General features: G+C 39.9%; 1 protein-coding gene across 1 annotated transcript in view; it reads left to right on the forward strand.

The window, feature by feature from the left end:
- The first annotated feature begins 877 nt into the window (after positions 1-877).
- MAGED1 (MAGE family member D1) overlaps positions 878-21,853 on the forward strand; it is a 106,494-nt gene continuing 85,518 nt past the window's right edge. Inside the window, exon 1 of the mRNA XM_015127427.2 lies at positions 878-919. The gene's annotated coding sequence lies outside the window, so the exon portion shown is untranslated. The remainder of the gene's footprint in view (positions 920-21,853) is intronic.

Here is a 21,853-nt window from a genome sequence, read left to right on the forward strand (position 1 = left end):
ATTTTATGCCAGGCTCTTAAGTGTTTAAATGCCATCTTTAGCTCTAGGCTGTGGGATCCTAGTATAATGTCTCTGGGTGTAGCATAGTATTTGGGACATGGTAGGTGTTCAGTATATACTTGTGGAATGACTAAAAATAGCCACAAGAGATCGTCCCCTGTGGTGAGAATTGTGGTGCAGATTTGGGGGCCAGGAGAACTTTCTGGAGGTAGTGGCAATAAATAATTCAATTCTAAACTTGTTCTGAAGGTATTTAACCAGAGTACGGATTTTTATTATTGAAACATTTTTTTCAGTTTTCATTTTCTTCTTTTTCTTGGGGAGTATGTAAAATAATGCAAGAGTGCTTTCTAAATAAGTCCACCTCTATTCTTTGGACATTGGAATATGGTATGTAACTCTGGATACGATTTCAAAGCAAAAATGATTTAGATTTAAGATGTTTTAAAAAAAGCTTGAAATTGAAGTACACCGCTAATACAAATGAACTTTTTAAAAGTGGTGTGCCAGAAAACAGTAAATCAGTTTGGAAAATATGTAACTGTAGACGTCCAAGACAGAGAAAATGAGGCCTGAGTTAAGGGATTAAGATGAACGGAGATATTCCTAAGGCGAATCAACAAGGAGAGGTGGCGAATTGTACATGAAGGATTTGGCAGAGATACTGCAGTTCCTGGCACGACTAGAATTAGGATTTGTAAAAAGTTAGTGATTCTCTCTCCCAGCCAGTTTACATCACAATGTATGTGTTCATCTATTGAGGGAGTCAATGAGATAGAGCATTGCAGAGCTTGCTAGAGAGGCACAGGAAGTTGCCTGAAGTGAAGGAGGGGGTGGCGGCTGCAGAAGCTAAAGCTTCCGCCAAACAAAAGAGGACAGCACTTCCGGTCACGCCATCGTCGCTGCCTTCTTCGTCAAGGTGAGTGTAAAGAAGGGGACTTGGTAATTCTCACAAATAAATCCCCATACACTCCAGGGAAACCTCCTTTTGTGCCTCAACGTGGGGTGGAAAGGAGAATTCATCCCCGCGAACGTTGTATGATGGATGCTTCTGGCGCCTGTGGTTCTGATCTCACCGTCTCCTCCCTTCTCCTCAGGAGATGGGGAGCCCGCTCCTGCCCCACCTCCTGACTCTTGTGGTCCTTTTATCCGCTTGACTCCCGGTCATGCTTCACCTCTCCTCTTTATCCCGGATCCTCTTCTCTGATCTGAGCCAGGGTCATTCCCTCTACCACAGGTCACTTCTACCTCCTACCTCTCACCTCCGCCTTCTGCCCCCCATCCTTTTAACCTGCGACTCTTTGCAAGCCCTTTCCTACACTGCTTCACTCCCCCTGCTGGCCTTTGGTCTTTCCTGTTCCCCTCCCGCAGAGACCAATAAATTACGTACTTTGCAAGAGTAGGTGTGACTTCAAGGTCAAGGCTTTTTTTTTTTTTTTTTTTTTTTTGGTTCTTTTAAAGTATAAGCAAAGAAGCAGAAACCTTAGAGCCCTAAGAGACATAGGTACTTGTCCAAATTATGTTTTTTTATTTTTTTAACTCAACAAAATTACACATCATTTAGATACTATTGCACAGATTTCAGTCTTCTACATATTGCATTTATTTTTTTCTGTTGCTATAGAATTGAATCCTCAAATTCTGGGGGGCAGACATAGTGGATTATACCTATAACCTGGTGTCAGCTTCAGCGTAAGCTTTCCTATCCCCTGTAAAACTTCTCTTAGTGGAGGAATCACAAATTTATTACTTTATATGAGTTGAGTTTATTATGCAGTTTCTTTTCTGGTCTCTGATAGCAACATTAAACAGCAAGCTGACATTTTTCAGACAAAGACTTTGTCTCAGAGCTTTGCAAGTATTACATAATCTATTTATTGCAATGTGAAATGTACTTTTACATTTGTGACCATGTCAAATTTATCTTGTGAGAACATTAGTTATTAAATAATAATCACAACTTATTATTGCCTTTACCAAATGATCATTAAATTGATGGTGAGAATCAGTGTTTTCCAGGCTCTATCAGGATCTAACGAGGAATTTAACCAAAGTTCTCTTTGAACAAGCAGTTGACTCCTTCCTGTGTGTTATGCTTGCCAAAATAAGGGGTGATTATCTTTTCTAGGCCATGTACAGTTTTTATTTAAGAATAAACAATGAGGCAGAGCTTTTGTGACACCAAAACACTTAGGAACTTTTCCAAAGAGTATTGCTGATGTCTCTTTATACTCTATTTAAATCATTATTAGACAGCATTTAAATGTTATCATACTTGTTTCAGCCCACTGTGCATCCATCCATTCATTCAATAATTTTTTATTCAATAAGTTTTATTTGCCAGACAGTGTTCTCAGCACTAAGGATACAACAGTGGATAACAAAAACAAAGTCTTTTAAACTTTAGCTGGGGGACAGACAATAACTTAATATATAATCAATATATATTGGCAAGTGGCACTGGTGTTAAATGAACAAAACAAAAAGATATGAAGAAATTTAAAAAAAAAAACAAAAAAAGATAAATATATAATAGGTTGTAATGTGGAGAGGCTCTGTTATTTTAGATAGGATGGGCAGGAAGGCTTCACTGGTAAGGTGATATTTGAGCAGGGACCTGAAGGAAGTGAGGGCACACAATATGCAGATATTAATGGGAAAACAAAATTTATGTCATAGTCTCTGCATTTGTTCACTCTGTTTCCTAACCCGCCCCCACTTTCCCATTCCCCTAGTGGTCACTTTTCTGCATAGTATTAATTCAATGCTCTGCATACTCAGATAACTTGATCCATTCACATAAATTTCTCATATTCTCTTCTTTCTGGCTAGCTTCTTGCTACCATTTAGGCGACTTGTCAGCCTCTCTAGTAAGACATATCACTGTCTCCATACCCACCTCATCGTCAGTTTGTTGATTGCTGGTGCATTGTGTGCTAACCCATGGCATATATGATTATCTCTTTCGCTGCTCTTATCACTATGTGTTCATAATATGTTGTCCATAAATATTTGGTATGGTAAAGTGAAATGAACTCAGTACTTGTTTATAACAGATAAAACTTTTAAATATGGTTTTCTCCCTAATGTTCAAAACCATTCTCTAAGGTCAGTATTATCATTGTCATTTTACTGATGATAAAACCAAGACTAGGAGGTATGTAGTAACTTGCTAAACTGTGGTACAGTTTATGGAGTTAAGGTTTTTCAGACACTCAGTCCTGGTCTGGTTCTCTCTGTCTCTGTTTCTTAATGAGAAATAGAAAATATACAGGATATTTTATTATTTTATAAAACAATCTTGGTATAGAAGTTATATTTTTTGTGCTTCTTTTACAACTTAGATCATATCAGGTGCTTGATATGATATTAAGCTCTGAGAGGCATGGATAATGCCTCTTTTTACCAGAATATTTTTAAATAAAAAATTAAGCAGAAGTTGAAAGAAGAGTACAATGAAAACTTTTATATTCTGGACCTAGATTCAACAACTGTTAACCTTTGCCATATTATCTCACTCTCTCTATTACTCATTCTCTTTCTCCATCCATCCATCCATCCATCCATCCATCCATCCATCCATCCGTCCATCGATTTATCCATCCATCCATCTATTTCTTGATCTATTTTGGCTGAACCATTTGACACTTGCAGACATTATTTTAAGTAAATGTAAATACATGCAGAAAAGTGCACATTATCATAAGTGTATAGCTCAAAGCATTTTATTTACTTATTTATTTTTTTGACGGCGTCTTGCTCTGTCGCCCAGGCTGGAGTACAGTGGTGAAATCTTGGCTCACTGCAACCTCCACCTCCTGGGTTCCAACGATTCTCCTGCCTCAGGCTCCTGAGTAGCTGGGATTACAGGCGCGTGCCACCACGCCTGGCTGGTTTTTTTACTTTTAGTAGAGATGGGGTTTCACCATGTTGGCCAAGCTGGTCTTGAACTCCTGACCTCGTGGTCCACCCGTCTTGGCCTCCCAAAGTGCTGGGATTACAGGCATGAGCCACCGCACCCGGCCAGCTCAAAGCATTTTCACAAAGTGAACTCAGCTGTGTAACCAGCATCAAGATCGGGAAATTTTGAAAGACCCTAAATGTATTCCCTATTTGTTACTATTCCAAATTAATCACAATCCTGGCCTCTGTCACTGTGTAATAATAATTTTGTCTGTTTTTAAACTTTAAAAAGTAACACAGCTTGTGTTAATTTTTTGGCTTGAGGATTTGTTTCTGAGATTCATCCATGTCATTGAGTGTAGTAGTAATTACTCTATTTTCATTGCTATTCCATTGTATGAATGTACCACAGTGTAGTTACCCTTTTATTGTAGATGACATTTTTGTCGTTTCCATTTTCAGCTTGCAAATAGTATTGTGAACACTCTAGTACATGTCTTTTGGTGACATATTCACACATTTCTGTGGGACATATACCTAAGAGTAGAATAGCTGCATCACAGGTTATGTATATGATTAATTTTAGTAAATACTGCCAGCCAGCTTTCCAAGGTGATTGTACGAGAACACTCCAAACAGAATTTTTTTTTTTTTTTTTTTGAGACAAAGTCTTGCTCTGTCACCCAGGCTGGAGTGCAGTGGCGTGATCTCAGCTCACTGCAACCTCCGCCTCCCGGGTTCAAGTGATTCTCCTGCCTCAGCCTCCCGAGTAGCTGGGATTACAGGTGACTGACACTGTGCCCAGCTAATTTTTTTTTTTTTGTAGAGATGGGGTTTCACCATGTTGACCAGGCTGGTCTCGAACTCCTGACCTCGTGATTCTCCAGCCTCCGCCTCCCAAAGTGCTGGGATTACAGGCCTGAGCCACTGCACCCGGCCAGAAATTTTTCAGAGTGGAAGTTGCTCTAGAATATGGCCAACACTTGTCTTTGTTTTGATAGCTATTCTAATGGTTATGAATGGTATCTCACTGTGGTTTTATTTCACATTTCTCTGATGATGGACCTTTCCATAAGTTTGTTAGTCTTTTGGATAATTTTTATGAAGTGCCTGTTCAAATTTTTGACTACTTTTTCTCCTGGGCTAACTTTTTTTAATTGATTTATAGGAGCTCTTTCTATATTAAGGATGTAAATGCTTTGTCAGATATATGTATTACAAATCTCAGTGGCTTGTATCTTCAGTCTCTTCATGGTGTCTTGATGAACTGAATATCTGAATTCTAATATCATTCCCTTCATTATTTTTTTTTCATTTATGGTTAGTGCTCCTTTGTACTGATTAGGAAATCTTTATATTTCCCAAGGTAATGAAGGTATTTTCCTAGGCTGTGTTATTGTTTAACCTTTCATATTTATATTTATAATCTGCAATTGATTTTTGTGTATATTGTGAGTATGGGTATGTGTAAAGGCCCATTTTTTTTGTTGTTGAAGTGGACATTCATTCAACCCCAAACCACTTGTTGAAAAGATCATTCTTTCCCTTTTGTAGTGCCATCATATTCATTAACTCAAATATATAAATCAATAATTTGATTTAGTTCTGAATTCTGTTCAGTTGGGTTTGTCTATCCTTGTATGAATACCACTGTCTTAATTAATGTAACTTTACAACATACCTTATGTATGGTTATGTGAGTCTTAACACTTTTGTTCTTTTTCTTCAATAATGCCTTAGTTATTCCTGGTCTTTTTCCAAATACGTTTTAGAGCTAGTCAATTTCCACAAACATTCTTCTTGGCATTTTGATTGAGATACCATCTAACAGATCAGTTTAGGGAGCAGATATCATGACACATCACCCTTAAATATCTCAGTGTTCATCTCCTAATATTAGCATTACTTTGTAGTAATTAATCACCATTATCTCACTAAGGAAAATTAATGATTCCCTAATATTAACGAATACCTAATCTTTTCAAACTTGTAAGCTGGTATTTAAAACTATCATCCAACCTAGATTAATGTATTGTTAAGTTTTTGGGGATTTTATTGGTACTATATTCTCTCCTTTGTTGAACTTGTGAATATTTATATATTTAGTACTTTTCAATCCATTGCAGTCATTATTTCTTCTGTTTTTCCAACTGTCCAATCATGGCAAGTGGGAGCCCATTCACATTCACATTGGCTTCTGGGTCTTTTCTCTTTTGTTACATACATTTTCAAATATATTCAAAGTAGAAAATAGTAAAATAGGCTGTGCACGGTGACTTACCCCTGTAATCCCAGCACTTTGGGAGGCCGAGGTGGGAGGACCACTTGAGCCCAGGAGTTTTAGACCAGCCTGGGCAACAAAGTGAGACCTCATCTCCACAAAAAATTTAAAATTTAGCTGGACATGGTGGCACGTGCCTGTAGTCCCAGCTACTTGGGAGGCTGAGGTGGGAGGATCACTTGAGCCAGAGAGTTTGAGGCTGAAGAGAGCTGTGATTGCACCAGTGCACTCCAGCCTGGGCGACAGAGTGAGACCCTGCCTTAGAAAAAAAAATGGTAAAGTAAACATGCATGTATCCATTCCCCAGCTTCAATAATTAACAACATTTTGCCAAAACTGGCAAGTTTTGTTTTATCTATTCTCACCCATTTTTTTCCACATCCCAGATATGTCATTACACAGGTAAATAACTCAGTATGTATCCCTAATTCATAGGTGCATTAAGTAACCACTGCGTCATTATTATACTTAGTAAGATAAACAGTAATTCCTTTTTTCTTTTTTTTTGAGATGGAGTCTTGCTCTGTCACTCAGGCTGGAGTGCAATGGCGTGATCTTGGCTCACTGCAACCTCTGCCTCCCGGGTTCAAGTGATACTCCTGCCTCAGCCTCCCAAGTAGCTGGGATTACAGGCGTGCACCACCATGCCTGGCTAATTTTGTATTTTTTGTAGAGACGGAGTTTCTCCATGTTAGTCAGGCTGGTCTCAAACTCCGGACTCAAGTGGTCTGCCCACCTGATCCTCCCAAAGTACTGGGATTACAGGCCTGAGCCACCACGCCCAGCGTATTTTTTTTTTTTTTTTTTTGAGACGGAGTCTCGCTCTGTCTCCCGGGCTGGAGTGCAGTGGCCGGATCTCAGCTCACTGCAAGCTCCGCCTCCCGGGTTTACGCCATTCTCTTGCCTCAGCCTCCCGAGTAGCTGTGACCACCTCGCCCGGCTAGTTTTTTGTATTTTTTCAGTAGAGACGGGGTTTCGCCGTGTTAGCCAGGATGGTCTCGATCTCCTGACCTCGTGATCTGCCCGTCTCGGCCTCCCAAAGTGCTGGGATTACAGGCTTGAGCCACCGCGCCCGGCCTTTTTTTTTTTTTTTTTTTTGAGACAGAGTCTTGCTCGGTCACCCAGGTTGGAGTGCAGTGGCGCGATCTTGGCTCACTGCAACCTGCGCCTCCCGGGTTCAAGCGATTCTCCTGCTTCAGCCTCCAGAGTAGCTGGGATTACAGGCGTGTGCCACAACGCCCATTTCATTTTTTTTGTTATTTTTAGTAGAGACAGGGTTTCACCATGTTGGTCAGGCTGGTCTCAAACTTCTGACCTTTTGATCTGCCCGTCTTGGCCTCCCAAAGTGCTGGGATTACAGGCGTGAGTCACCGCCCCTGGCCCCTAAATTTTTTCTTTTTTATAGAGAGATGGGCTCTCGAATATGTTGCCCATGCTGGTCTCGAGCTCCTGGCCTTGAGGAGTCTTTCCGCTTCAGACTTCCAAAGTGCTGGGATTACAGGCATGAGCCACTGTTTCTGGTAATTGCCTTAAAGTTATAGTTATACAGTAGCTTTGTTAAGTCAGTATCCAAACAAGGACCGTTTATTGCCAATGGATGTTTTTCTCTTAAGTCTTAGCCCTTGCATAGTCCCCTTTTTATTTTATTATTGTTTTTTTTGAGACGGAGTCTAGCTCTGTCGCCCAGGCTAGAGTGCAGTGGCGCGATCTCTGCTCACTGCAAGCTCCGCCTCCAGGATTCATGCCATTCTCCTGCCTCAGGCTCCTGAGTAGCTGGGATTACAGGTGCCTGCCACCACTCCCGGCTAATTTTTTGTATTTTTGGTAGAGACGGGGTTTCACCGTGTTAGCCAGGATGGTCTCGATCTCCCGACCTTGTGATCCGCCTGCCTCGGCCTCCCAGAGTGCTGGGATTACAGGTGTGAGCCACCGCGCCCGGCCCCTTGGTGTCCTTTTTAAAAGATCGTTGATTAATTCAAGAAACTACATCATTAGTTCTATAGACTGTCTCATTATCTGGATTTAGGTGATTGCTTCCTTGAGGTGGCATTTATTTTGTTTTCTCATCTTCGTGTTTCCTGTTTACTGGCATTTAGAGCTAGGGGCTTGATTAGATTCAATTTTGATTATTTTTTAAGAGAAAGACTCATTTTAGGCAGTGCTGTTTACTTTCTATTGTATTTTATCATGTCTAATTTTTTAATTGATGCTGGGATTGATTTGTCATTTCAGGGTATTGTCAGGCTGATCTCTCCATTGTAGCTTTTCCTACCAACCTTTCTTCTATTGGTTTTAGCAGCCATTGATGATAATTGCTTAGATTCATTATTTCTGTAGAGGTTGAAAAATGGTGATATTTAATTCTTTCAATCTTTCTGCATTATTAACTGGAATTACTTTATAAAGAATACTTTTTCCTTATCAGCTATTTTTTGTCCTGAAGTATATTTCGTAATAATCAAGATAGGTGCTGCTGCCGCTGCTGCTTTTTTCATTTATCAGTGTTCGTAGTAATGAGTTGGTTTCTTAGCAACCACCACTGTTTTCTTTAATATCATTAGGAATTCATGGATTTTTACGTAGTTCAAGTGTATCCACCCCATTGTGGTCATTTTTTTAATACTTAAACAGTGTCATCTTATAAATTAGGAACCCCTTCTGTTTAACTTCTATGTTTTTTTCACATTATCTCATTAGTCCTTGTTGGCGTCCTTGCTTTTTGGCGTAAGCTATTTTAGGCTTATCATGTACACTCCCTGCCCCACCCTTGGAATTAGCAATTTTACAAGGAACCATGTAATTTTTCAGTGAACCTTGGTATTTAGAAACTAAGATGGGAATACTCAAGGGATTATTATTTTAAAAGTCATGCTACCTGATCTTTTGTTGTGCTCTTTTCCCAGGTATTGTGAATGCATTTGAATGACTCTTGCAGCATTTTATTGAAAATTCGCTAAACATGGCTTTCATTTGTTTATGTAGTCATTCATCCAGCAAAAATTTATAGAATGCTTACTATCATGTATCTGGTCTTATGCTGGGCACAGGGAATATGAGGTTAAACTTGACTGGTCTCCTGTCCTTGAAGAAGACTCATTCTAGCGTGGATATGAGCAAATAGGCAGTGTCTAAAGAGCAGTGAACAATACTGTGTTCATACTCTTCAGACATTGAGCATACTCTGGGCATAGGCAAATGGGGTGACAGGCTGTAGGAGCACAGAGAAGACATCCCAAAATGCTTTGGAAAGGGGAGATAATGCTTGATACTGGATGAGTAAATAAGGTATGAAGGTAGAAGAGTAATGAAGAGTGTTCAGTCAGCAAACTGGAAGAGGTAGGGGGGATCTTGATATAGTCAAGGAAAGGCATATATGTAGTTGATTATGATGGGAACATAATTGTGTAAGTTTTTCAGTTTTCAGAAGATTGACAAAATAGTCTGTTTACCGCAGACATGAAGATGTCAAATGTTGTATGTATGTGTTGTTGATTTTTATTTTAAATCTAATAATGAAACAATCCAAATTCTAATTAAAATTAGTATTTAATGTACTTTTTGGACTTGACCATATTTTTTAGTTATTTCATTAATATTAAAGCATAGTTACAGTTAGGAGATGCCTATTTCATGTTTTAGTTCACTGCTTCTTTATTTTTTACTATAATTTTGCTTTATATGTGTTAAGAATCTGAATTTTCAAGATATGACATTAAAAATAGTGGCATATTTATTGTGGCTCTTCATCTCCCTTCACCCTTTGGCTGCTATTTGTGTCAACCTATTTAAGACCATAATTACAGCCCCTTACATACTCACAAGGCAAAGTTGTTCCAGAAAACATGTCATCTCTCTTTATTACAAATTGGACATTATACTATACCTGTTACATTTTACAGCATGTTGCACCTGAGGCTATCCATCTGGCAGATATTGCATGAATAGTATGTTAAACACAGGTTTATGATTTACTGGAGTGCTATGGTTTACCAGTTGGGAATTTTGGGACCATGAGTGTGGGAGAATCACTAGGCTTAGGAGGGAACCACAACTCATATGTGGCCAGGAGGTGAGGCGGTATTCTATAAATCATTGAAGAATGTGGGGAAGCTTATTTTTTAAGAAGGGGGATTCTAGAGGTCACAAAGAAAAGATTCCAGGTGGCAAGGAGAGCAGTGAAACAGTAGATTAAAGGGGAAGTTGGAGTAGATTACTACTTTTCATTCTCTCTATTTGTTTTCTTTATTATGAGAATAATATGTTCCCAGAGTCCTGAAAGGCAAGAAGTGTGAGTGAACAAGCAGGGAGTCAGAGAAGGTGAGAAAGGAAAACATACACTGTCTGAGAATGTCAGATGTGATGGGAGAGCAGTGGGGGGAAGATAGATTGCAAGCCTTAGGATGGATTGATAAGTCTTAGAAAAGACAGGTAATTAATTAGTCAATTAATTAAAAACATACTGATGACTAACTGGATAATGAGAGCACGTAATTGACTTAAACATGTTTTCAACTGAGTGCGGTAGACATAGACATTGCAACAGCACTGCTATGCTAGAGGAGAGACCAAGGTGTGGTGCTGGCAGTAGAGACATAGAGGAAGGTCCTCTAACCTATCTTAAGGGCTCAGAGAAGGCTTCCTAGAAGAGACCACGTTAAGAACTGAATTTTGACCAAAAAAAGCTGTAAGTGGGACCAGAGAGCAAGTGGCCATTGGTCATTTAGACCATGTAAAGTAGCTGACTGGGTATGCCATTTAGCCTTGAGCTTGAAAGTACCTAAAGTAATGGGCAATTTAGAGGTTACTCTGTAGTCTAGTAAAGCTAAGGAAAAGGGGCAAATAGAAAGGAATAGTTTTATAAATGGTTAAATTTATGCTATAATATGTATCACTTTAGTTAGCCCTCATAGAAGAGCAACCTCTTCCATTTTACCCAGTATGCCATGAAATGATTGTATATGTTGTGACATGAACAAATATAAGCATGTACTTGGATATTGAAGATGCATTGTGTTCCCTGTATCAAGGAATTTTCATAAGTTATCTTGAATCGTGCCAACAACCCTGTGCGGGGTGGCAACTGACTGCAAGATGAAGTGACACATACAACAGTCTGTTAGAGGCTGAACTGAGATTAAAACTCAGGTTTACATGTCTTCGTAACCTATGCCAATCCTACTCTTGCACAGGTAACTCTATTCTTTTAAGTAAAGGTATAATTTAAAATGACTTCCATCTTATCACTTTGCAGGACTGTTCAATTAATGAGTTTCAGCAGTCAGTATCCTGAATTTTGTAGCAGTCAGTATCCTGGCCATCATTTTGAAACATGACCATTTTCCAAATCCCCATCCTTTAAATTTGTTTTCTTCTAGTATGGGGCCAGGCATGTGAAATTATGTTCAGATCACAATTCTTTGCACCACCTTTCCAGAAAAAAAAAAAAAAAAATCACATCCTTTTTAGCCAAATCCCTCTTTCTTGTCAAAGAGATGTCCCTTAGTGTGCTTAGTGTTATCATAACAGAATACCTGAGGCTGGGTGGTTTATTTCAAAAAAGATGTTTATTTAGCTCATGGTTATGCAGGCTGGGTTCTAGGGACATGGTGTTGGCATCTGCTCAGCTTCTGGTGAGGGCTTTTGTGCTGCATCATAACATGGGGAAGGTCAAAGGGGGACATGGACTTAGGCAAAGGGACAAAACCTGAGGGACACCCTGGTCTTATAACAACCCACTCTCACAGAAACTAATTGTGCAAGAACTCATTCACTTTTGTGGGAATGGCACCAAGCCATTCATGAGGGATCCGCCACCATGACCCAAACACTTCCCACTAGGCCCCACCTCCAACACTGTCACATTGGGATTAAGTTTCAGCATGAGTTTTGGTGAAGACAACTGTATCCAAACAATAGCAGCCCTTTTCTTGCCTTTTGCCTACCTTCCTAGGGGGAAGATACAGAACATACTTAACTCTTGGAGAGTTTTGGGTTCCCACCCCAAATCCCCGCTTCCTTTCCATTTAGGATTTCCAGGCTTCAGATGGCTGTTATCTTCTAGTTGAGGCCTGAATATATAGACTGACTCTGAGATCTTTAGGAAACTAAGGAGATTTAGGGCTGCAGTTGCCTTAGTGATTATTTTGATTGACATCAGCTGTGCCCCAAACAAGATACTGGATATTTAGATGAGTCAGACAAAGACCTGCCCTCAAAGACCTCTCAGTTTAGTGTGAAGGAGGAACATGTAAACAACAGTTATACAGATAAATAGCATTATATTGTGGAAGCACAAAGGAGTGTGATCTAACTGCAGTGTGCAGGTAGTGGGAAGTCTTCTGGGTGGAGATAGCATCTGTGCAAGATATCGAAAGATGGTATGAGTTAATAGAAGAAGAAGGTGAAGAGTGGTAAGAGAGGTAGGCAGTGGGTAAGGTCATGGAGGGTCTTTTTTATGCTAATAGGCTGGAACTCAATGGAGAGAGGGTTAAATGGGGGAATGTCATGATCTGGTTATCATTCTAGAAAGGTCACTGAATTAGAACTGAAAGTTCCGTTCCCATTGAGCAAGGTAATGTATTCTATATGTTTGAAAGTGCTGTGGTTTGCTGTTACTACAAATTGGCCCCCAGTTTTATTTTTACTATAGGCCGTGTTTAACACCATATTACATGCTTTGAGAATACTGTCTCTGGTTCTAACACAAGCACATAAATTAGGTAATACTGTTTCTGCTTCATAGATAAATAATTAGTATTCCAGAGAAATCAAGGGTGATATAATAAAGATAATTTTGAGTTAGGCATAGAGCTGTGATTTTCCAAGTTTTGCTCCTCCAGCCTTTCCAGAAACAAGGGAAACAAAGTGGTCAGATTTCTGGGTTCTCTGCTTGTGCCTCAACAAGAATTACTCTGTTATATAGCTTATTCAACGTGCCCTTGGATAAGGTTTTGTTTAGAAAAACAGGCACTGCATCTTTGAAAATTGATTCCAATGGAAAGATGCTATACTTCAAGGTATTGGGTATAAAGAAAAGACAGACAAAAATAATATTAATTTGATTGAATGAGGAAGATGTAGATGGCTACATATGGAAGCAAAGGAGGAATTTAGGATGTTGCTATTTTTGTTTCTGGCTTGGGTTACTCAGAAGATATGGTGCCATTGAAGAAGGGACAGGGAGGTCATACCCACTTTCATGTGTTTGTGGGATAACCACACAGATGTGTCTGATTGGCAGTTAGACATATTGTTTGGAGTTTAAGAGAGGGATCTGGGGTGAAGATAAACACTAGCTATTTAGTGACATAGAAAAGATAGTTGAAACTACAGGGGTGAATGAGATTGCTTAGAGCAGTATGGTCCTACAGAAATATAATGTAAGCCATATACGTAATTTTCTTTCTTTCTTTTTTTTTTTTTTTTGAGACGGAGTCTCCCTCTGTCGCCCAGGCTGGAGTGCAATAGCATGATCTGGCTCACTGCAACCTCCGCTTCCCAGGTTCAGGCAATTCTCTGCCTCATCCTCCTGAGTAGCTGCGATTACAGGCACCCGCCACCATGCCTGGCTAATTTTTGTATTTTTAGTAGATATGGGGTTTCACCATCTTGGCCAGTCTGGTCTTGAACTCCGGACCTCGTGATCCAACCGCCTCGGCCTCCCAAAATGCTGGGATTACAGGCGTGAGCTACCGCGCCCAGCCCACATACGTAATTTTTAAAATAAACTTTATTTTAGATTTACAATAATATTATTAAGATAGTGCAGATAGTTCCTCTATACTCCATATTCAGTTTCTGCTGTTATTGACATATTAAATTACTAATGTACATTTGTCACAACTAATGAACCAATATTTATATGTTGTTATCAACAAAAGTCCATACTTTATTCAGATTTCCTTATTTAAAAAATTTGGGGCCCTGCCCTCCTTAGCCATCCTGGGTGCCACATGGCTACTTAAGACTCAGGATGACTGGAGAAGACATGAGGGAGGGTACCTGTGTCAAAGTTTCAAAATTCTTTTTCAGTAATTTAAAATCTTAAAGTCATGTTAATATTTAATTAAGTAATCATAAAATGCCCGAGTCATTTAAGATAAAATACTAAACATTAATTATTAAGCATATATTTATAAGTTGATATACTTTGGCACCTTATTTTTAAATGGTGTAGAAAAGCTAAATGTATTTAGATTTGTTAATGAACAAAAATTTGAGGCCGGGAGCAGTGGCTCATACCTGTAATCCCAGCACTTTGGGAGGCCAAGGCAAAAGGATTACTTGAGCCAGGAGTTTGAGCCCAGCTTGTGCAACATAGAGAGACCCTGTCTCTACAAAAAAGAAAAAGAATTAGCTGGGTATGGTGGCACACACCTGTGGTCTCAGCTACTCAGAAGGCTGAGTTGTGAGAATCGCTTGAGCCTAGGAGGTCAAGGCTGCAGTGAGCCGTAATTGTGACACTGCCCTCCAGCCTGGGCAAGAGCAAGACCCTATCCCCCACCAAAAAAAAAAAAAAAAAAAAAAAAAAAATAGAAAAAGAAAAGCAAGATATGTTTTTGGTGAGGAAAGAAAGGCATAAAAATGTGTGTTTATTAAATAATTTGTCTAGTTTAGCAGTTGCTTAAAGATAGTTTCAAATTAAATGAATAAAAAGAGATGTAGATAAAACTAAATACAATATAAAAAAATTGAAAAGAAAATAAAAAAATTTCCAGGATATTACAGTATATTTACATTTAGTCATCATATTTCCCTAGGATACCCTTGGTTATGCCAAGTTCTCAGGCTTTCCTTGTTTTTGATGACCTTCACAGTTCTGAGGAGTATTGGTCAGATTGTAGAATGTCCCTCAGTTTGAGTTTGTCTGATATTTTTATCATGATTAGACTAGCATATGGGTTTTTGTTTTGTTTTTTAAAGGGCACAGATATAAAGTACTATTCTTATTACATAACACTGAGGACATCCTGTGAACATGACTTATCCATGATGAGATGAATCTTGAGCACTGGGCTGTGGTAGTGTTTGCCAGGTGATTCCACTGTAAAATCACTTTTTTTTCACCTTCCCATTCTGTACTCTTTGCAGGGGAGCCACTATGTGCAGTCCAAACTTAAGGGATGGGTATGATGCATCTCCTTTTGGGGGAGGAGGGCAGTAGCTAGATAAATTGTTTGGAATTTTTCTCTACATGGGATTTGACTTCTGTCCTCCATTTACATATCCAGTCATTTATCCATATCAATATTGACCCATGAATATTTATTTTGTACTTTGGGTTATAGTCCAGTACTACATTATTTATTTTGTTGCTCAAATTGTTCCAGCTTTGGGCAGGTCACGGTGGCTCATGCCTGTAGTCCCAACATTTTGGGAGGCCAAGGCAGGTGGATCACTTGAGGTCAGGAGTTTGAGACTAGCCTGGCCAACATGGCAAAACCCCGTCTCTACTAAAAATACAAAAAGTAGCCGGGTGTGGTGGCTCATGCCTGTAATCCCAGCTACCCAGGTGTCTGAGGCAGGAGAATTGCTTGAACCCAGGAGGCGAAGGCGTCAATGAGCCAAGATCACACCACTGCACTCCAGCCTGGGCTACAGAGCAAGACTCTGTCTCAAAGAAAGAAAAAAAAATTGCTCCAGCTTTGGTTATTGCGGCAATTTTAGATTCACTCTTGTGTCTCTTGACGTACCCCCATCGTTTTGTTTTTTGAGTACTTCCTTATTTTCTGGAACACAAGATACACCACGCTCCTATTGTATATTCCATGCCCAGCCCTAGAATTAGCCATTTCTCCAAGAGCCCTGATTTCTTTTATTAGAGTATGGTGTTACACACAAAGATTCAGGTGTTGGGTGTACTCATTGCTATCAGTGTGCCAGTGCTTCTAGGCCTCTCAGCAGACAGAGTTAGGAAATATGTGTACTAATCATGTATACACATATATTTATAAATGTATATGTATATTCCATCTTTATCTTAAGCTGAGACTCTGATTCTAATCCAGTACCATGAACATAGTTTATTCTAGCCTTCCCCACTTTCTTATCTGTAACCCCTCATTCCAGTGAGAAACCTTACTCCCACCACTCACCATCCATTTACTTATTTGTTCAATCCCAGTATGCATGTATAGCAGTTTCAGAATTATTAATTAATACTCCATGAAAAACAACATTACCAACTATAGTGTAGCACTTGTGTAGTTTCTTTTGTCTTTATTCTTACAGTCTCTACTCATTTCCAAAGTTACCTAGTGTGGCATCTTTCCTTTCTACCATCTTTAGGGAGGTTCTATCATACATCTGTAATTCAGTTAAAATTTTTGTCACCATATGCATTCCAGCCCATTATCCCATGCCCTGCTATTTGATGTTTGAAAAATTTACATATATTAAGGTTCACTCCTTGTGCTGTAAGGTTCTGTGGGTTTTGACAAACGGATAACATCACGTACCACTACAGTGTCATACAGAATAATTTCACCAACCTAAAAAGTATACTCTGTACTTCATCTGGACAACCCTACTTCCCTCATGAAATCTTTGGCAACTAGTGATCCTTTTGCTGTATGATTTTGTTTTTGAGCAATGTTACATAAATGGAATCATGCAGTATGTCTTCTTTTCAGACTATCTTTTTTACTTAAAATATACATTTAAGATTCACTGGTGGCCGGGTGTGGTGGCTCATGCCTGTGATCCCAGCACTTTGGGAGGCCAAGGCGGGCGGATCACGAGGTCAGGAGATCGAGACCATCTTGGCTAACACGGTGAAATCCCGTCTCTACTAAAAAATACAAAAACAAATTAGCCGGGCGTGGTGCCGGGCACCTGTAGTCCCAGCTATTTGGGAGGCTGAGGCAGGTGAATGGCGTGAACCTGGGAGGCGGAGCTTGCAGTGAGCCGAGATGGTGCCACTGCACTCCAGCCTGGGCGACAGAGCAAGACTCTGTCTCAAAAGAAAAAAAAAAAAAGATTCACTCGTGTTGCTACATGGGTTAACAGCTCATTACATTTTAACACTCTTTTGTGTTGTATTAAATTTCTATATGTTTATGCCCAACGAATAATTTTATAGATATTGTTTTATGCCATTGACTTTTAAACATGTTAAGAGGAGAAATATTTGTTATTCTGTTATTATATTTATCTTCATAGTTGCCCTTACCATTGCTACTTGTTTTTTGTGTGGATTCATAGCACATTCTGGACTCATTTCTTTTCAGTCTAAATAACTTCTTTTAGTATTTCTTGCAAGGCGGGTCTGGTAACAACAAATTCCTCCCATTTTTGTTTACCTGGTAATATGTTTTTTTTTTTGTTTTTGTTTTTTTTGAGACCGAGTCTCGCTCTGTTGCCCAGGCTGGAATGCAGTGGCGCAATCTCAGCTCACTGCAATCTCTGCTTCCCAGGTTCAACCAATTCTCATGCCTCAGCCTCCCGAGTAGCTGGGATTACAGACACCCACCACCATGCCCGACTAATTTTTGTATTTTTAGTAGAGATGGGATTTCACCATGTTGGCCAGGCTGGTCTCGAACTCCTGACCTCAAATGATCTGCCCACCTCAGCCTCCCAAAGTGCTGGGATTACAGGTGTGAGCCACTGCACCTGGCCTATCTGGTAATATTTTTTTATTCTGCCATGCTTTCTTCTTTTCTGTTAGTAATTCTACTTTTTAATTAATATATAATGCACAAAAAATAAAAATGGACATTTTAAGGTATAAAATTGAGTGATTTTAAAAGTATATTTACAAGGTTGTGCATCCATCACCACTATCTAATTCCTGAACATTTTCATCACCCCTAAAGGAAATCCCATACCCATTAGTAGTCACCCCCAGTCCCCATTCTCCCAGCCCATGGCAACCACTAATATACTCTCTGTCTCTCTGAATTTCCCTATTCTGAACATTTCATATAATTAGAGCCTTGCAATACGTGGCCTTTTGTGTCTTGCTTCTTCCACTTAGCATGGTGTTTTCAAAGTTTATCCGTATTGTAGCATGTCTCAGTATTTCCATTCCTTTTTATGGCTGAAAGATATTCCATTGTATGACTATACCACCTTTTATGTATTCATTCATCAGATTGTAGATGGACAGATGAGTTGTTTCTACTTTTTGGCTATTATGAATAATGCTGCTATGAATTTTGGTATACATTTTTGTGGAAACATACGTTCTCATTTCTCTGGGGTATATGCCTAGGAGTGAAATTGATAGTAACTCTATATTTAACTCTTTGAAGAACTGCCAAACTGTTTTCCAAAATGGCTCTACCACTTAAATTCCCACCAGGAATGTATAAGGGTTCCAGTTTCTCCACATCCTTGCTAACACTTGCTCTTTTCCTCTTTTTAATTACAACCTTCTCAGTGAGTATATATAATAAAGAATCTCACTTAATTTTTAAAATATTTAACTGCTGACATCTTTTTTTTTTTTTTTTTTGAGACGGACTTTTGCTCTTGTTGCCCAGGCTGGAGTGCAATGGTGCCATCTCGGCTCACCACAGCCTCCACCTCCCGGGTTCAAGCGATTCGCCTGCCTTAGCCTCCTGAGTAGCTGGGATTACAGGCATGTGCCACCACGCCTGGCAAATTTTGTATTTTTAGTAGAGACGGGGTTTCTCCATGTTGGTCAGGCTGGTCTTGAACTCCCGACCTCAGGTGATCCACCTGCCTCTGCCTCCCAAAGTGCTGGGATTACAGGTGTGAGCCACCACGTTCTGCCAACTGCTGACATCTTTTAAGCCTTACCTCTCCCTCTTCATTTTCTGCTCCACAACTGGGCAAGTTGATTAGAAAGTATGAGTGCTTCCTCCTTTGGAGCTAGCAAGAGATTCAAATCATTAAGTGTCTTCCTGAATGAAAGAACCCTCACTCCTGCCTCATCCTTTAACCACAGTAAAAACTCAAGTTAGTTTCCTTTCCTTGCTTTTTCTAACCTGCTTAGGAGACTTGCCTTGCTGTCCCCAGAAATGCATCATTTATGTAAGTAAGTAGTAAACATTTTCATACCCTCTTTGTGTGTGAGGTGTTATCAATCTGAATATTGGAATCAAAATTAGGGTGGGGTCCCTCCTTCTTCTGCAGCATGGCAAGAACAATTGGTGGCACAGTGAGCTTGGTGCTCAGATAATGACAGCCATCATGGGGGCATGGGAATATCTTTCCTTGATTACTTTGGCTCACTAACTGGTTCTGATGGCAAGCATAAACATTGAGCCTGCAAGGCTAGCTAGGTTTTTCAGTTGTGCTGTGCTGTGTTGTATTGTTGACTCCTTATAGATTTAGCTAACTTGGAAGTTTAGATAATTTAATTGACATTTAGGAACAGTATGGGATCCTTAAAGTAGCCCTGGATCATGTGTCTGATTCAGCCTAGACCTATTTGTGTGTCTTAACGTAAAGCTGTGACTGACGCTAGGCTCAGGAGGACAACCTTGTCTATGACTAGTTGGTTTTGTGTCTCAGTTAGGCTCTGACCCTGACAGCTGACTGCCCATTGGGTGGTCGCTCTTGAGAGCAGTCATCAGGAAGTGAAAAAAAGAGAGAGAAAAGAGAAAAGAAACAGCTATTATGTGGCTTGCTGGGGTCTGGACTCCTAAGCACAAATGACTCACTAGGACCCTTAAATACCTCCGTTGTTATTGCTGTTGCTGCAGCTGCCGCCGCCGCCGCCGCTGCCACTGCCGCCACCACCACCTGTGCTTCTGTTGCAACAAAGATCCTGATTTTCAGGATTATAGGGAAAAACATCAGTGGCACCCCTGTAGCACGGAGAAAGGGGTAATTCAAACCCATAAAGCTCCTAGTCCTTTAGTCTTACGTGACCACCGTTGCCTTTGGGGAGGCCCCTTACAATGACAGTGCTGATTTGAGACTTTCTGCAGGAAGATATTTATAAATATGAGCAGGGTAGGGACCCCCCAGAAATATATCCAGTAACAACAGCAACAAAAAAAGGAAGTACAGTCATCTACAGCATTATGATGTTTTGGTCAATAACAGATCACATATGAGGATGGTGGTCTCATAAGACTATAACGGAGCCGAAAAATTCCTATCACCTAGTGATATCATAGCTGTTGTAACATTATAGTGCAACGCATTACTCACGTATTTATGGTGATGTTGCTGTAAAGAAGCCTGTAGTACCAGTTGTGTAAAACTAGAACAAGTACCATTATATATGGTACATAACACTTGATAATGATAAAAAAACAGCTAGGCGTGGTGGCTCACACCTGTAATCCCAGCACTTTGAGAGGCCAAGGTGAGCAGATCACTTGAGGTCAGGAGTTTGAGACCAGTCTGGCCAACAGAGTTAAAACTTCTCTCTTAAAAAAAAAAAAAAAAAAAATTAGCTGGGTGTGGTGACACACGGCTATAGTCCCAGGTACTCTGGAGGCTGAGGCATGAGAATCGCTTGCATCTGGGGGGCAGAGCTTGCAGTGAGCCAAGATTGTGCCACCGCACCCCAGCCTGGGTGACAGAGCGAGACCCTGTCTCAAAAAAAAGATGAAAAACAACCATGTTTATGTATTTACTATACCATAATTTTTATCGGTATTTTAGAATGTAGTCTTTCTACTTATTAAAAAAAAAAGTTAACTGTAAAAGAGCCACAGGCAGGTCCTTCAGGAGGTATTCCAGAAGAAGGCATTGTTATGGAGATGACGGGTCCATGTGTGTTATTGCCCCTGAAGAACTTCTGGTGGGACAAGATGTGGAGGTGGAAGACAGTGATATTGGCGATCCTGACTCTGTATAGGGCTAGGCTAATTTGTATGTATCTTAGTTTTTAAGAAAAAAGTTTAATGAAAAGAAAAGTTTTAAAACAAGCTTATAGAATAATAATATAAAGAAAGAAAATATTTCTGTATAGCTGTACAGTTTTTTATTTTATTTTATTTTTTTAGATGGAGTTTCGCTTTTGTTGCCCAAGTTGGAGTGAAATGGTGCAATCTCGGCTCACTGCAACCTCCACCTCCCGGGTTCAAGCGATTCTCCTGCCTCAGCCTCCGGAGTTCTGGGATTACAGGCGTGCGCCACCACGCTTGGCTAATTTTGTACTTTTAGTAGTGATGGGGTTTCTCCATGTTGGTCAGGCTGGTCTCGAATTCCTGACCTCAGGTGATCCACGCATCTTGGCCTCCCAAAGTGCTGGGATTACAGATGTGAGCCACTGTGCCCGGCCCTGTGTTTGTATTTTAAAAACTAAGCTTTACTACAAAAGAGTCAAAAAGCTTTACAAAATTTTAAAAAGTTTATAAAGTAAAAAGTTGTAGTAAGCTAAGTTTAATTTATTATTGAAAGAAATGTTTAAAAAATGATTTTAGTGTAGCCTAAGTGTACTAAAGTGTACATTAGTGTACAGTAATGTCCTAAGCCTTCACATTCACTCACCACTCATTCACTGACCCACCCAGAACAACTTCCAGTCCTGCAAGCTTTATTCATGGTAAGTGCCTAATAACAAGTGTACTGTATTTCATCTTTTTTTTTTTGAGATGGAGTTTCACTCTTGTTGCCCAGGCTGGAATGCAATGGTGCGATCTTTGCTCACTGCAACCTCCTCCTCCTGGGTTCAAGTGATTTCTCCTGCCTCACCCTCCCGAGTAGCTGGGATTACAGATGCCTGCTACCATGCCCGGCTAA

Source organism: Macaca mulatta, chromosome X (assembly GCF_049350105.2).
Source record: "Macaca mulatta isolate MMU2019108-1 chromosome X, T2T-MMU8v2.0, whole genome shotgun sequence".
Taxonomy (NCBI): Eukaryota; Metazoa; Chordata; class Mammalia; order Primates; family Cercopithecidae; genus Macaca; species Macaca mulatta.